At 40.4% G+C, this 16,146-nt stretch overlaps 1 protein-coding gene across 1 annotated transcript in view; it reads right to left on the reverse strand.

Annotated features, from left to right (window-relative positions):
• Positions 1–16,146, reverse strand: part of PARD3B (par-3 family cell polarity regulator beta) — a 999,887-nt gene that overhangs the window by 119,335 nt on the left and 864,406 nt on the right. The gene's annotated exons all lie outside the window — the stretch shown is intronic.

The raw sequence follows: 16,146 nt of genomic DNA on the forward strand, positions 1-16,146 counted from the left end.
AGGACACGGAGGTAGGTTTTCTCAGGGTAACTGGGAAGCCCTTAGCACTTACCCATTGCCTTTAGGCTGATGCCAGAACTTCAACCCTAGTTCAACTCAAGGCTTTGATCTCCCTTAAAACATGGGTGGTATGGATGTCTATCTCTGTAAGTGAGTTAATGCTCTGTGGACAAGTTTCAATGCCAGGAGGGAAAATGGCAGAACCTAAGGGCCTTGGAGACCTGGTAGGTGATTAGGTGAGGTGGCCTGGGGCTTTCCAAACAACACCCCTCTGAGTCTAGCCCTGAGTTGGGATATTTCTGGTCCTGAAGACCGGTTACTGATGGCCAAAAGGAATTATTGAGTGTCTACTGGATACAGAGTGCTGGCCTTTGCACCAGGGTTCAAGAACAAAATTAGGAAACCTCCCTCAGAGAAACCAGAAAGCCTCTCCCTTTCCATCTGTTTTACGAACACTCACCTCCTTGCAAACACACTCATAGTTCAACAACGGTAATTCAGGCAGATGGATATTGGTTCCCACACTGGAGGGCTCTATACTGAAATCTTAGGGACCATAAAAATTGAATTCCTTCCTTCTGACCTCCCTAGACACAGGAACAAGAAAGAGAGGCCAACATCATGTGCTTTTAAAGTGTTTTTTACTGAGCAAGAGTCTGACAACAAGGAAGATGTCTGTTTACCTCTGGAATGCTTTTCAGCTGTAGCCATTTTATTGCTTTTGTTAAAACCAATGCCTCCAATTTTTCCACTTGAGATGTTTAGACATATTCCACAACTGCACACTTCAGGGCAGCTGAACGTTAAAAGAGGATTCATACAGTTGAGGTATGACTCAAATTTTGTGGGAGACGGCAGCTAGCATGGCAAAGGGAGTGAACCTATAAAAAATTCAGGAGTAACGTTTCCATACACATCCTCCACTCTGTACCAAAGAGAATATTCAGAGTCGCTGGAAAAATACATAAGCCAGACTCCGTGCCGGTGTGCTGATTCGCTCATAAAATAGTTTCGATAACTAATCACGTAATAACCTGAAGCATATTCCTTGTTGTTTTAAAGGGGCACATGCAGTGAAAGTGCAAAAGGGCACATTTACAGAGTTCAGAACTAAGTCCTCCCACAGGACTTCACATTGAGGCTTGACACCCTGCAATTTGACCAACAAAGGCCAGACATACAGTTACTGAATTTTGTTTGAAGTGCATCTTCACGTGGCACCAACTTGGAATCCACCCACAAATAAACAGAAATGGGGAAACATGGTGGCCCCGGGACAAGCAACAGATGTTTTCATGATGCCACCAGAACACACATGGCAAAAGGTTAATATGTTCGAGAGAAAAAATGTTAATGCTGGAACCACAAAATAACATGAGACAAATGGCACGATTAGGAGATGAACTTCACAGCTAATAAATTTGATAAATGATTCCTTGGTTTTACAGGGAGATAAAAATGGTTCACGTGGGACCTAAAACCAAAACTTTACTTTCAAAGTCTTGTGCATACTGTAACTCTAATAAGACGATAATACAAAATATGGTCATGCTAAATGGAAAAAAAAAAAAAAAAAAAAAAGGACCACAAGGTAGATGGTCCAGCGCTGGAATCACTATGCGATGCATATAAAACATTTTCAAAGAGGTCCAATAGACGTAGCATCAGAACTCTCCATTCCACATTCATCCTGCTGGGGTTTGGTGCTTGGAAAAGTCACAGGCGACTCAGAAATGCACGCATTAAGGACCATGATTGAAAACAAATGGAGTGAGAAGCCTACTTAACATGGTTTTCCGCTAGTGATTCTTTTAAGGAAAAAAAACTAAAAAGGAAACGTCACCATTTTACCTAATGCATTTGTTAGAAAAATGTTAAATTAAGTCATTTGCAGTCAAAATGAAAAAATTGGAGGTCTGCCTAGGTGCACCGTGGCTCACCCTACACACGTTCCCACAACGTGTGGTCTGGCTAAGGAGATAGCTAATTGACTATTGTTCCTTCCATTGCTTGTCCATTAGGATAAATCCAGCTTGTGGACACTGAACCTTGCAAAGACAAAGAGCTGAATTAATTTCGTACTTCTACAGCGCTTAATAAATCTGACACTGTCTGGTGGTTTTCTTCATTTTCGACCACCTGACAGCTACTGTGATCTCAAGTTTCAGAGAATCTATTTTCGGGTGTAAAATTAACAGCAATAAAACAAGCTAAATGGAATATGACCAAATCACAGAGTTTGTCCTATCATGGAATTTCAAAAAGAGTCTTGGAAGCATGTTGGAGAGGATTCGTATTCTGTGCATAAATTCAAAAGGCTGCTCAGAATCAGAGGCATTCATTTAATATCAAAACAAATATGATGCCACTTCATTTGCAGAAGCAAGCAGCATTCCTATCACCAAGGAGCAGCCCTGTATGGTCGAGGCTCCTCACGGTAAATGCTCAGGACCTTTTCTTTCTTAGGCTGACATTTGTATTGAATCAAGTAAGTTCTTCTTCATAATTTTTCTTTTCTAATGGATTTCCCCCCCTATATCTGTTTGCGGCGGGTGGGGGGGGGGGGAAGAAAAGCAGAGGGCAGCAAAACCAGCCTTAAGTGCTTGGCAAATGATCTTCCTGAATCTGGACCTCATAAATCCTATAAAATGTTATATTTCAACAATAGGCTGCAAAAGCTTTTCTCTCTGCAATGATGAAGCCTAGCTTCAAAATTTATAGTTTCATCTCAGAAATGGACTATAAAAAGAGACTGACCTAGCTGTCTATCAACTAAGCCTGACAATAGCAAATAAGGTGTGAGCTTTCAATGTCAAATATACATTTAATATTAAAATTCTCAGATTAAACATTGCAAAGGGGTTTTCCTCTGCAACACGTGCTGATGGCAGTGGTGATAGATGGAATCTGGGTTGTCATAGCAATGTCCAGACCCTGAGGTGACATTTCTTTCACTAGCTACTGTGAGGGGCTTATTTTTCAATACTGCCTATTCAGAGGGATGCTATTCTATTAGGGGTAAGGGTTAGTCGATTAAAAACCAGATCCAAACAGATGTGGCTTAGTTCTGTGCTTAAAAGACCCAGGTGTGTAATCATGCATTTTTGTCAAGAGGGGTATAAAAACGTGCATCCAAATACGTCTTGATAAATCCAAATAGATTTTTTTGAGGGAAGAAACGGAGGTTGATTCCAATAACTGTTCCTCCTGGTAATGGAACAAGGCTGAGACAGAATGAAAACTTTTAATGGTAATTTGGAACAGACCTGAGCTTCCATAAAAATGCTTTACCTCAGTAGGAAGCTAAGAAGTTCAAAGTGAAATGATAAGGTGCTGTTTTTCACCCAATTAGCAAAGATTTACAGGGGGAAAAAGAGATACTATTCAATGTTGTCAGGTATGGGGTGCAATGAACTCTCTCCTATGTTGCTGGTGGAAGCATTGCTTCAATTTTCCTGGAAAATTGTTGGCACTACGTTGTAAGCCCTTGATGCAGTTCCCTGTTAGGAATCTTAAGGAAATAATCCAAGCTGTGTAGGAAGATGTATGTACAGAAGTGCTTATCAGGGAGTAATTTATAACACTGAAAACTTGGAAATGCCCTAACTGTCCAGCGTCAAGGAAAAGGTTACATAAATTAAGGTACAGTTATGCAGCGGTATTTTACGTAACCAGTAAGAGGGATGGTTTTGGAAAGATTAACTGGCACAAGAAAAGAGCACAGTACAATGACAAAAAGGCAAGAAACCAAAATTTATATATGCCTGTAAATATTACATATGTATATAAATGTGGCAGCACTAGGCATGAACACAAATTATCTATTTTATATACAGTGATATACTCAGAGACAAGACCGGAAATAGGCCTCTAAAATGTTAAGGATGGTCAAGTCTGGATTGTGGGATAATGGGTGATTTGATTTTTGTTTTCTGCTTTAACTTTTTGGTTACTAAATCTAATGAAAAATACTTGTTATAGAAAATTTAGAAAATAACAGTGTATCTTTAACAAAAATATAAAAGGAAGGTTTATAACATTGGAGCCAGAACTGATCATCCTGCGGTCAAAATTTGGTATGTACTAAGGGGGTAGTTGGGGAAGGAGTTTTTCTTCTATCAGATTTAGTTTCCTCCTCTTCTTTACTAGGAAGAAAGGTAGTGGTGATAACGTAGTGGCATTGTGAAAGTGCTTTTGTACTCCATAAAGAAAGCTACAAATACTAGTTACTTTATATTTCACATAGTGAGGAAGAGAGAGAAAGCATTTCACCGGGGACTATGCGAGGTTGTGGATTAGGTTTACAGAAATATAAATTTGGTAGTGGAGGGGTCATTTAAATTTAACAAAGGGAAAAATAGTTCCCCACTCATAAGGTGTCAGACTGAATCGCAAATTTAAAACTATATACTCAAAATGGCATGTTGGGAAATGTATAGGAAAGAAGCATTTCAGTGAGCGCATGCCGCCTTCCTGCTGAATGTTATTCCGGCTCTTACTAACGGTGTAAGATACCATCAGCAATAATGAGGGAAACATGCCCTACTGGCAGGCGGCAGAGAACCAGTAGCGTATAAACAATTTGGTATTGTAAAATCCTCTAATGGAGCTTAATAAGAGAGCGAACATTTAGACACAACAGGGCTGAGACAGGATGTGACAGTTACCATAACACAGAATCTCATTACTTTGTTTGTCATCTGACTCATAAATAGAATTTTAAGTTTGTTTGTATTTTTCATAAGTGATTCATGAAAAATTAACCTGAGATTTGAAAGGCAGAATATTGTAGTGTGTAATATGATAAATTTATGGAAGATGTCCTCTTTTTATTAATAGAATGGAGAGTTTTTTAGAGGTTGAAAATTACCATGGGAGTGGATTATAATGGGAGACTATGGGGGGATTATATAGTGGGAAAACTATCATGGGAGACTTCCTAGCCCAGAACTCTTTTTTTTATAAGCTTCTCAAGGAGTAACTGGCATTTGTAAAAAATGCCAAGCTTCTGGCTCTGATGGGTCACTTCAACTCTCATTTTTGCTCATTCTCTTTCTTTTTAAAACTTGTTGGTCATTGGTTGCCATTTCCTCAACTCCAAGGAACTGTCCATTTTTCTATTCATTTCTGTCCCTTTCTTTTCCCTCTATTCAACTTCTCATACTCTCACTCGTCTCCCTTCCCCCTTCTGGGCATCAGAGAATCCTAGGACTGGAAGGGATGTCTAGAGCTCATCCTTCCCTCGATTTATTTGGCTACACTATATGTTTGAGGACTATCCAAGGTTTCAAATGGTGTTCCACAGAACCTGAGAACTATGGGGCCACTTTTCAGCATCTTGTTTTACCCCACTTGGCTTCTGCTTCTGGGAATTTTAAGCAGCGAGTAAGTTTTAAGAATAGAGAATTATTATTCCTTGGGAATGTAATAGGTGAGGTCTTGAGAGAGACAAACACATAGAAATCAACGTAATTTGTTTAGCCTCCCTTTTATGATACAGATTATATCATATATTATATGTCATCGCACTCTATATGACACAAAATATTTATTATAAAACTCAATATGATGGCCCCTATGTACTCCAAAATCAAAACTTCATTGTTTTAACAATGGACAGAATTTATCCTATATTATTTTACTGATTCTTTATAAAGTTAACATCTTGGCTCTATTAAGAAAATGAGGACAAATTTGAAAGGCACTAAAGAGAAAGTGTGTGTGTGTGTGTGTGTGTGTGTGTGTGAGATATGTGTGTGTAAATCCAGAGAAGGTTTGGTTTTTCTTCTGACCTTTCCATGACTTCATGAGTTGAGTTGACAACTCAAATTATACAGTTTACATATCCTATGTTACCTTCAGAGAATAACAATATGCATTTATCTATTTACACCTTTCAAAAACCAGCACAAGAGAAAGAAATCTAATTCCAAGACTCTAAAAGCATTGCTGGCTAGAGGGAAGCCCAGCTAAACAAAAGAGCCCTCAGACACACTGAATGCTGACAGAGACCAACCTTGCTCTTTTTTGTTCCAAGTAAGCTGAGTGACGATTCCCTCTTCTCTACAACTGTGTATCACTGGGTTAGTGATGCTTTTGTAAAGAGGGTTTGACAACAATGGAGAGTCTCCTGCCCGCTAAACAAAAACTGACAACTCCATTTGAAAGCTGTCCCTGGATGTATTTTACACGCAGAAATTATCTGTGACAGTCCCAATCAAAATAAAGTTTCATTTCACTTGGAACACAAATGGACGATACAGTATGTTACCTTAAATGTTACTGTTTTGCCCAATTAATGGTTAAGGTATTTTCTAGGGAGTTTCTCATTGGTTACTATTTTTAAACTTAGAAAATAACAGTAGGTTTTCACTGATCATGCCCTTTTTGTGTAAGCTAATGCCTGTAACTTAAGAAAAACAATGTATGTAGAAACAGAGATTGAATATATGGATTTGAAAACCTAGCTCTGGTTACATAAAACGAAGTGTGTAAATGTAAAATGAGAAACTATGTTTCTCCTGTACCTGTGGCCCCACAGGTATATGTGGGCAACCTTACCATGGCCAACAGCAAGCATCCACACGGATCCACCAACAAAGACGAAACTGTAAACAACACTCCTAGTCTCTGAATTAAAGGGTATGATCAAGAATACAACTTGCAATTTGTCAAATGTCAGACTACAAGGATCAATGCTCCCTTCTGATATCTGATACACATCATTCCTGGGCTGGAAAAATCACAACAGATTTTGTTTTAAAGAATATTTTCATGCCCCCTGTCTCTTATAGGCCAGGGTGTTAAGAAATCTATGTAAGAGTTTCCCATGATTTGATGGTAAATGCCATACAATTTTTCATACTATTTAGTATAGACCCAAACATTAACTTCTCTACAACTATAGATCCTACATAGGTCCTACACAGAGGACCCTATAAACTCAGAAGGCAGGGCCCACAGCTGTTTGAAACTTCATCAGTTTTATGGGTACATCTTCAATAGATTCTAGGCCAGAGAACCTAAGTGGGAAAGGGGGAGGGGTGGGGAGACTGCCCTGGAAATACTGAGAATGACTTGCCTGTATTCCTATATTCCATAGCCCTTGCCCTTCCTTGAAAGGTTTTGATATTATTATTGAATGAAAGAGATTCTCTTTTATCTTTTTTAAGGGAACATTTCTGTAAAAACAAGTAAAGTTTATAATAGCATAAGTTACAAATTTTGATATTCAATTGCTGTAAGGGAAATATCACAAAGTGTGTGTGTGTGTGTGTGTGTGTGTGTGTGTCTAAAATTCCATTGCCAAAAGCTTTTTACAATCTCATAACCCAAGTTCTCATTATCTAAGGACAGGACCACCTGGATAACAGACAAAAGAGATTTCCAGTGTGAGAGCTTAGAGAGCTTCGCACTAATGTTTTAATTCTTGAAATCTGGGTTAGGGTGAAGCATTCCTGCAGCAGTGAGCACAGGGAGCATGAGGATGGATCCCTGGTGCTATGGTTAACAAAGAAGGTATCAAAGAAGTCTGAGATGGTCAGAGAAGCGAACCTCAAAGGGAGCTAAAGGGCCTCGTAAAACAAATGATAATAACATTAAGGATTTATTTTTTATTTGATTATTAAAGCTACTGTGGAGAGGAATAAGAAAGGACAGGCCACTGCTGGGAGGAGATACTTTGACATGATATCAGCACCAGAGAAAAGGCAGAGCAACCTGAACTCCTATTTTGCCTCCATTAAAGAATCGCAGAACCATATAATTTTGGAGCTGGAAAGAAGTGCTGAGATCACTTAGTCCCACCCTCCCATCTTTACAGATGGGGAAAGATGCAGAGACATTAAGTGACTATCTGACATCTCCATCAAGGGAAGGCAGAAGAGAGGCAGAAAAGAAAACGATGGTAGGAGGGAGAGGAAAATACAAGATCCAAGATGCTTTAAAGGCATCCCAGTTGCCAGTACTCACAAATTATGTCCACGGCTTTGAAAGAGCTGGGAGGTGTGCACCTAGAAGGATAGATGGTATCTCTGAGAAATTACAGACCATGGAAGAAGTGTCCAGACACTTGAGGTGAGCGAATCACAGCCAATTTTTTTTAATGGCCAAAGCAAACTCTACAAAACTAGAGGTCAATAAGTTTGGTGTTCATTTCCAGCAAAATTCTCTGAATGTAACGGTAGAGGTGACTAGAGATCAATAAGAGTCAGTGACAAATATTAAGTATGGGAAAGAGAGTTACAAAAATGTAATTGCCAACAAGAGCCTTTTCTCTTGGTGGAGCAGCCATATTGGGCTGACTGTAGCTTCGGAATAGTAACTACTCTTTGTGCCCTTAGGAAGTGTTTGAGGCAGACACCAGATGGAGGAAACAGTGACTTGTGTGTCCTGGGAAGTCTTTCAACTAGGGGAACTTGGTGAGGAGGCATTTTCTGACAGAACAGAAGTAGGATATGGCACCCCAATCTTGAGAGACAAGGACCAGGAGAAACCTGCGGGATCACTGAAACTCAAGCATCAGAGCAGATGGGAGAGGAGAGACAACCAGAAGAAGGCTGTGCTGACCAGGAGGCCAGACAAGTCATCTTAGCCTGGGAGGTTGGCCAGCCCAAGAGTGTGACAAGAAAGTTCTGTGATCTTAAAGTCATGCAGCTAAGAGTGGAGCCACTTGGATTCATTCATTTATTCAATACATATTTATTGAATACCAGATGCCTTAGGGATTGTGCTGGGATTAGAAATTAAATATAGTTCCTGCTTTAAGATCTCATTGAGGAAATAAATGATGTCTGGGCTAAATTCTGAATAACACAAAGGACTTCACCTGGAAAACCAAAACCAAAACCAAAACAATACAAACAGGTACAGAGAGAAATGGCACTATGGTCAATTAGAGCAATGGTCTTGGGTCAACCAACTAAGGCTGGGGGCCTTAGAAAGTTGGGAGGATAGGGACAAGAAAAGTGTCAAATAGAGAGTTGTATTTTGAGAGGTGTTTGTAGAAGGCAATGCATGTCGGGGGCAGAAGAAAATGTTCCCTAGTTCAGCCACTATAGCATCCCAGATTGAGCCTTGTCCAGTTTAGAGCAGGATGTCAAAGGGAAAGCACAATGGATCAAGAGAAGTTTGTAAGAATGTTGGGCCCCACAGCATTTTCTCACTGGGGAAATGCAGAGTACAGACATGACAACCAAAGCTACCATTGGCTACCAGAGATCCATTCTCATGGATCTTCCTGGGAAAGAGTCTGGGTGTGGGGCTAAGGGAGATGGAAGCCTCAAGAAAGAACCCTAGATTTCTAGCTTGAGCAAGTAGGTAAATAATGGTGCTCTATGTTGACGTGTCATAGTCACAAAATTGCAGCAACAGTAGGCAAGAAAGGCTTGTAATTAAAAGTGGGTATTAATTAAGTGAAGACCAAGTCTGTCATTATGAAATCCTAGAGACATGACATCTCGAAAGGATGATCAGTTTAACAAGAATAAGAGTTAAACCCAAGGAAAGAGAATGTTCGGCTCTAAAGCACTTTCTTCACTATTCCTGGCTAGAATGAATACCACTGGTGAGGGAGGAAGGATTGCAGTTAAATGAGAATCGCATGGGTGTTATACTGTTGTAATTAGTTACCTTCTGCCTGAGTTAGCTGCTGACAAACCTTTACGCGCGGGGACTACCTGTACTCCTGTCTGAAGGCCAGGCTCCATTCTTCTGTCTCAGGTAGAGCCTTGTAGGCTGAACTAGATCACTGGTTCTGTCTTCCTTCCAGGCAAAACAAGGACAGATCTGGGATATGATTAGACTTGCGCCTTGTCTAGCTCAGCCCATTTTGAGGTTACCTCACTGCATAGCAGCTGACACTTAAGTTGGGGTACCTCTTAAGGTAGAGCTGCAGATTTGTCTGTTCCCTGGGAATGGAAATGTATTGTTTCCATGTCTTTTTCTTACTCTAGCCTGTAAACTCTGTGAAAGAAGGGGAAGTGGTCCTTACCTAGCAGCACGTCGGGGTTTAACACAAGCAAAAGTTTTCTGCCACGGGAGCTAGCCTTAAATGAGAGGGTCTGCCCATTACCCTGGACTCCATATCTGGAAAACTTCAAACTGAAGCATCAGCCACCACTGAAAGTATGCTGAAGGGATTCTGGCATGTCCAATATGGCAGCCAATAGTCACAGGTGGCTATTGAACACTTGAAATGCACTAGTCCAAACTAAGAAGGGCTGTAAAGTGTAAAATACACACCAGATGTTGAAGACTTGGTATGACAAAAGGAGTGTAAAATAGCTCTATAATAACTGTTTTGGACACGTGTTGAAATTATATTTTGCATATATTTGGTTAAATAAAATATATTATAAAATTAATTTTACTTTTTTAAATGAGGCTACTAAAAATTTAAAATTAAATATGTGGTTAACATTATATTTCTGTTGGACAGAGCTGCTCTAAACTAAGGTCAAGCAGCCCCACTGTCCTGACATCAGGTTGGGCTTAGGGATTCTATTCTTGATTTGACTGTTTCCCACATAGAGAAGAAAGTCTCATTAATTGAGAACATCTTCCCATTTATTATGATTCAGTGGCATTTTCCATAATTAATAAATACACTGAAATGCAACCCAACCCCCAGAAAAAAAATTCTTGTTTTCTCTCTTCACTGTTATAAATGGTTCTAGTGGTGTCAACTTTTGTTGTTGTTGTTCAAAAAAAGGAATACATAATTTAATCTAAAATACTGGCATTTGAACAAAACATCCAAAAGGACATACTCTAGAAACTTTTGTGTTTGTTCAGGGTGCAGGTCAATGAGGATGATATCCTTTATCAGAGGAGTTAAGATAGAATTTAGTTATAAATGTTACCAGTCCACAAATAATACATAATTGTAATATAACTACCTTTAAATCAAATGATGGAATAAGCAGAGCCCTGGAGACTCTTAATTGAATGGGGTGTGGTGGGAACAATGGATTACTTATTTATAGTGGTAAAACTTTTCTGGGCAGGTTTGTAACAGCACTTGAGGAAAGAAATTCAAATTTATGCCTATTCACAACTGGAGACAGAGCATGTTGCTAAGGTTCGAGAGGCTTCTTGGAGTCCAGCAAGAGGTCAACACGTGGACACTGAGGCCGAGGGCTGCATTTATGATACCAGTACACAAACAGAAAGCCATACTCTCCCTTCCAAGAAACGGAAGCTGAACAAGGAATATTCTGGCCTGTAAAGGAATGAGCTTTCTCGGCCAACTCACAGGTATGAGGACAGCTGAAACTTCAGAAGGTTTTCAAGAAACTTCAGAAGGTTTTCAAGAGATTTGCCACATATTTATTTTACAGGATTTAAAAAATCAATACCAATTAAGCACTGCCTTATTCTAGTCCGCACCCCAGCTAATCACAGTGTGGTTCCCCGGGACCAGCAGGGTGAGCCTCACCGTCACCGGGGGAACTTGTTAGAAATGCAGAACCTCAGGCCCACCTTGGCCCACTGGAATCAAAATCTGCATTTTAACAAGACCCCCTGGTGATCTGAATGCAGTGGTTTGAAAAGCCAAGCTCTTCCTTTGTAGAAACAGGCTTCTCGGTCACAGCTGCTTCCTTTCTGTCTGGAAAACCCCATGGAAGGTGACCTCCCCCTTCTTACTCTGCTTATGAAAAGAGCACCAGCGAGTTAGGGATCCTGGCTGGAGGTAGCTTCCAACCCGTCGCTGGTCAATTAATGCAGCTTTTAGCCACAATTATTGGACATCACTGCTCCCCGGATGCTTCTGGCGTCTGTGAACACAGTTTTTACCCTGTCCTTTCAACAGCACAGGTTTTCTCCCAGAAGTACCTGTTTTCTTTCTTTTGCATCAATTCGATTTTCACCGGAATGGAAAAGCTTTGAATTATCAGTTTTTCTAAAGCAAACCACTACTGCCTTTTTTTTTTTTTTCAAGGGGAAGGGACTTGCCACTCAACTGCCCATAATTGCAGCGAGGACTGTGGCTGGCCTGGGGACTATTATTCAGCAGTGCTATTACCTTCCACAAGCAAAGTTTATAGAGATGGACCTCAGACACATGGGAGAAAAAAAGAGTCCAGAATGAGACAGAACTCTGGGGAAAGAAAATAATTTCTAAAAATGAATAGAGTGGTCAACATAGCACGGTGGTTAAGTGTCTAGGCTCTGGGCTCATATACCTATAACTAGGTATAAATCCTGGCCCATCCCTGATGACATCAGGCCAGTCCCTCAACTTCTCGGCAACTTGGGCTCCTCATTTGTACCTTGGGGACAGTAGTAGTACCACCCTGTCAAGTGGTCAGGATGTGAAATGATCCATGCAAAGCAATCAGTACAGCGTCCAGCCATAGCAAATTCTCAGTAATGTTTAGTGTTGGCTGTTATTAATCATCCTTAGTTTTATTACTTATCAACATATACCATTCAGTTTCTGAGTTATAGGACACGAGGCCAAGCTTCAGTGGTGTCTAACTCAATAGGTAGCTGAAAACGTAATAAAACAGCTTCTTTCAAACATGCTAAAATGTCCAGTGGCTCTCCTTGTCTTTAGACCAGGAGGAAAACGATTCTGACTTCTTAGCGATCTAACAAAATCATACCATGGCAATGGTCACGTACACAGCCTCATCGCGACAAGGTGCACCGCTGAACCTCAAGCAGCCCAGGGTTGACTAATTAACTTCTCAAGGCTTTCAAGGAGTCTCCTGGGTGTTTTACAGGGTCCACCAAGCCAAAGAAGGCTGGAGAAGAGGAAATAGGATTAACTTCTTGATTGGAAGGGTGATTAAACACTGGGAACAGGATACCCAGGGAGGCTGCAGGATTTCCTTCTCTAGGGAACATTTAAACAGGAGACACAACTGTCTGGCCTGCATGATGTGGGTCTTCTGCCTGGGAGCAGGGGATTGAAACGAGTCAACTCAAAAAGAAAAATTACATTTTGATGTTAGTGTTTTTACAAAATAGGTAGAAGTAATTTCCTTTCCAATTTATAGGAAAATACACTCCTGACTGCGCACCCCCCACCCGCCATTGCCTAGACTCCTAACTCCCCTCCTTGACCCCTCTGACTGTATTTAGCATGGCTGTGATTTATTTGTTGCCATGCCTGTGTCTTCTCTACTAGACGACATGGTCCCTGACGCTGGGACACTGTCTCTGCATAGGCACACACAGATACCTGGTGCAGAAGTCGAGGAGGGTGAACATTTAATTGCACAGATGGGAAGGCATTTAAAAAAAACCTTTGACATTCTCCCACACACAACTTTGAGGTAGCTCATTCATTTATTCATTTATTCAATATTTATTGAGTTGAGCTATGACAAATGAATTAAAAAAATATTTTTTCCAATGCCTCCCATGCACAAAGTAAACCTTTCCCCAAAGAACCCATGGTAGAGTGAGAGGTACAAAATGCATTTTTTTTTTTTTTAACCTCCAAGAGGGCTAGCAGTTTCAGACTTAAAGAAGTATCCACTCCAGGTTGAAAACAATATCCTGCAATTCTTTGCCTCTCTTACAGAATTAGAGTAGCTTCTTAAAAACCCCATGGGTTCTGCCTACTCTAACTCAGAGCTTGCAACGCGTAGAAAAATAAAATATGCCTGGCTACCTGGGATGAAGGTTTTAGATGAATATCCCTCAATATAACACTTTTCTAGTCTGCTTTCCATCTTGGCAGCTTTTATTCCAAAGGAACATCCCTGAGGCCACTGCGTGGCTGCATGGTGTGTGAGAGGGGTGGGTTCCCCTACTTCAGGAGGCCTGCTTTGTTAAAATGCTCTCTTGGTAAACAGAAAGGCCACAATCTATCAGGATTGCAGTTCAGCATGCAAGTGACTGGCCTATAAACATAATTTTTTAACAGCTTTTCTTCAGCAACTCTGACTGTTTAATTAATCTTCAGCCATTAACCATTCATTTAAAATGCCACTTACGAAATCTTAATTTTGCACATTATCAGCTGGTTCACAAATAGCTAAACCATGAGCAGAAGCATAATGATCTCTCTCTCCCTGTTCTTAGAGCTCACCAAGCTTATAGCCAATTTTGGCTTCTTAATTAACCATATGCATATAAGCACTTAAATTAAATGACAGGGTTTTTTGTTTTGTTTTTTTTTTAAAAGAATTAATGTGCAGTGAAATGTTAACACTGACATCATTCTGCCTTTTGAAACGCCCGGAGGCAGTGTCTGGCCAGGCCCCGACTACTCTGGATGCCCAAAGGTGATGCAGGTGTGAGAACCTTCCCATTTCAGTTTAGTTCTCCTTATTGACTACACCCTTGCAATGATATTTTGCATCCATTGTTCAAATTCTCCAATTTTTATGTTTTAGGAAAAATAAGAGATGTCATCCCCAAGACATGCTTTAGCATGGGGCATTCAGAAACGAATCCAGCAGCACATCCTTTTTCAGTGGTTGACCCCAATTAGGTGAGTCAGTTCAAACCAAATAAGAGGGCAGGGAAGGATATTCAGGGCAAAAAAATAATTGTCAGCTGATGCTGAAATGACTTCTTCTCTAACTAGGCCTCTGATTATTAGAGCCCACAGAGAAATTACTTGCAATTTTACAGGTGTCAGCCAGGGTCAGGGACCAAGTTAAAAACTGGGTGCAGAATTGTTCAGGATAGTTCATCACAGCACATGGAAGGCTTTGACCTGTGAGTCAGTGCCTGGTCCCTATCTGAGATTTGATGGCTAGCCCCCATCAAAACCACCTCCAAACTTCAGGCACTAGACTATGAGTCTGTAACTGATTTGACTGGTGGCAGTAACAGACATTACATTTTGGAGAATTATGGTAATCTTGGGCATTTTTCTTTTTCTAGTATTCAAATACAGAGATTCCAAGGACAGGCATAAATAAGGAATCACAAATGAGAATTATGTTGCATCATCTACTAAAACTCCATGCTCCTGGAATGAGGAAAATTGTTAAGAGTGTTCATTAAAAATGTTTTACAACACTGTGGGAGTGAAAATGGGAAAAATAGCAGACCGTTTTCTGAATCACAATGTGAACTGAGGTACAACACCTCTGAATTCATTAGACACGTAGTGTAGGTGACACATCGGTGGTTACGAGCCTCATTTTAGTTATATTATACCTGTGCAAATTACTGAAGCTGGTTTTGACTGAGAATTCATGTGCAGGTGTCAAAAAAAAAAAAAAAACATTGACTGTAATTAGAAACAGAAATGTACTGATTGACGAAAGAACTTAGAACCAAACATGTGCATAAACAATTTGAGTCTCAGCAAACTTGGCATTTTGTAATCCTGTTAGCAATTCAGTTTTTAATCCAAGTAAGTACTTAAAATACAAGCATATCTTGACTCTGCAATTTCTGAGGCTGGATTCCAAGAGAATGACAGTTTATCCTCCTAGAAGACCTTTCAGGCTGCAAGGAATCATGAGAGCTTTCCAAAGACTAATGTATAAAATCCGCTAAGCTACATCCATTCTGTGATTCCTTCACTGATTCATTGAACAATCGTGTCTTGGGTACCTACTCTGTGCTAAGCTCTGGGAATGCAGTTCTTTCAGGTCGGTCTTGCTCACAAAAAGGTATAGTCCCATTAGGCAGATGTAGTAGTCACCCTCAGAGTTTAGTTTTGATTTTAGTATGTTCACTTCAAAAACTCCCTGAGCAATTTTCCTTTGAGTTAAGGAACCAAAGGTGACTGGCAAATTGTGGAAAGAAGGACGACACCCTAACCTAGTGACTTAACCTGGTATGGAAGCCAGCTAGCAGCATCACTGCCCCAGGCAGCTTGTTAGAAATGTCAATTTCAGTGCTCTGTCTCAGACCTACTAAATCAGAAACTCTGTGGTTCAACAAGTCTTCCAGGTGATTCCACAAGCTCAAGTTTGAGAACCATTACCTTGGATGCTTCAAAGTTGATCTTTAGCTGCAGAAGCATGCATGTATCAGATTAATAAGGGATCTCATAGCCCTGAGAGTGAGTGATATGTGGGAAATGGGTTAGGTCTCTGGGAGTGAGGATGCATGTCCCTGAGTAAGCTGAGAGTGATGGGCACCCTCAGATGTGGTGGAAAAAATGGAAACATTTTCTATGTTGTGATCTGTGCTAGGGCATACCTCTTGGTCCAACGAAGGAAAGGT

Source organism: Phoca vitulina, unplaced genomic scaffold (genome assembly GCF_004348235.1).
Source record: "Phoca vitulina isolate PV1807 unplaced genomic scaffold, GSC_HSeal_1.0 scaffold1, whole genome shotgun sequence".
NCBI classification, from domain to species: Eukaryota; Metazoa; Chordata; class Mammalia; order Carnivora; family Phocidae; genus Phoca; species Phoca vitulina.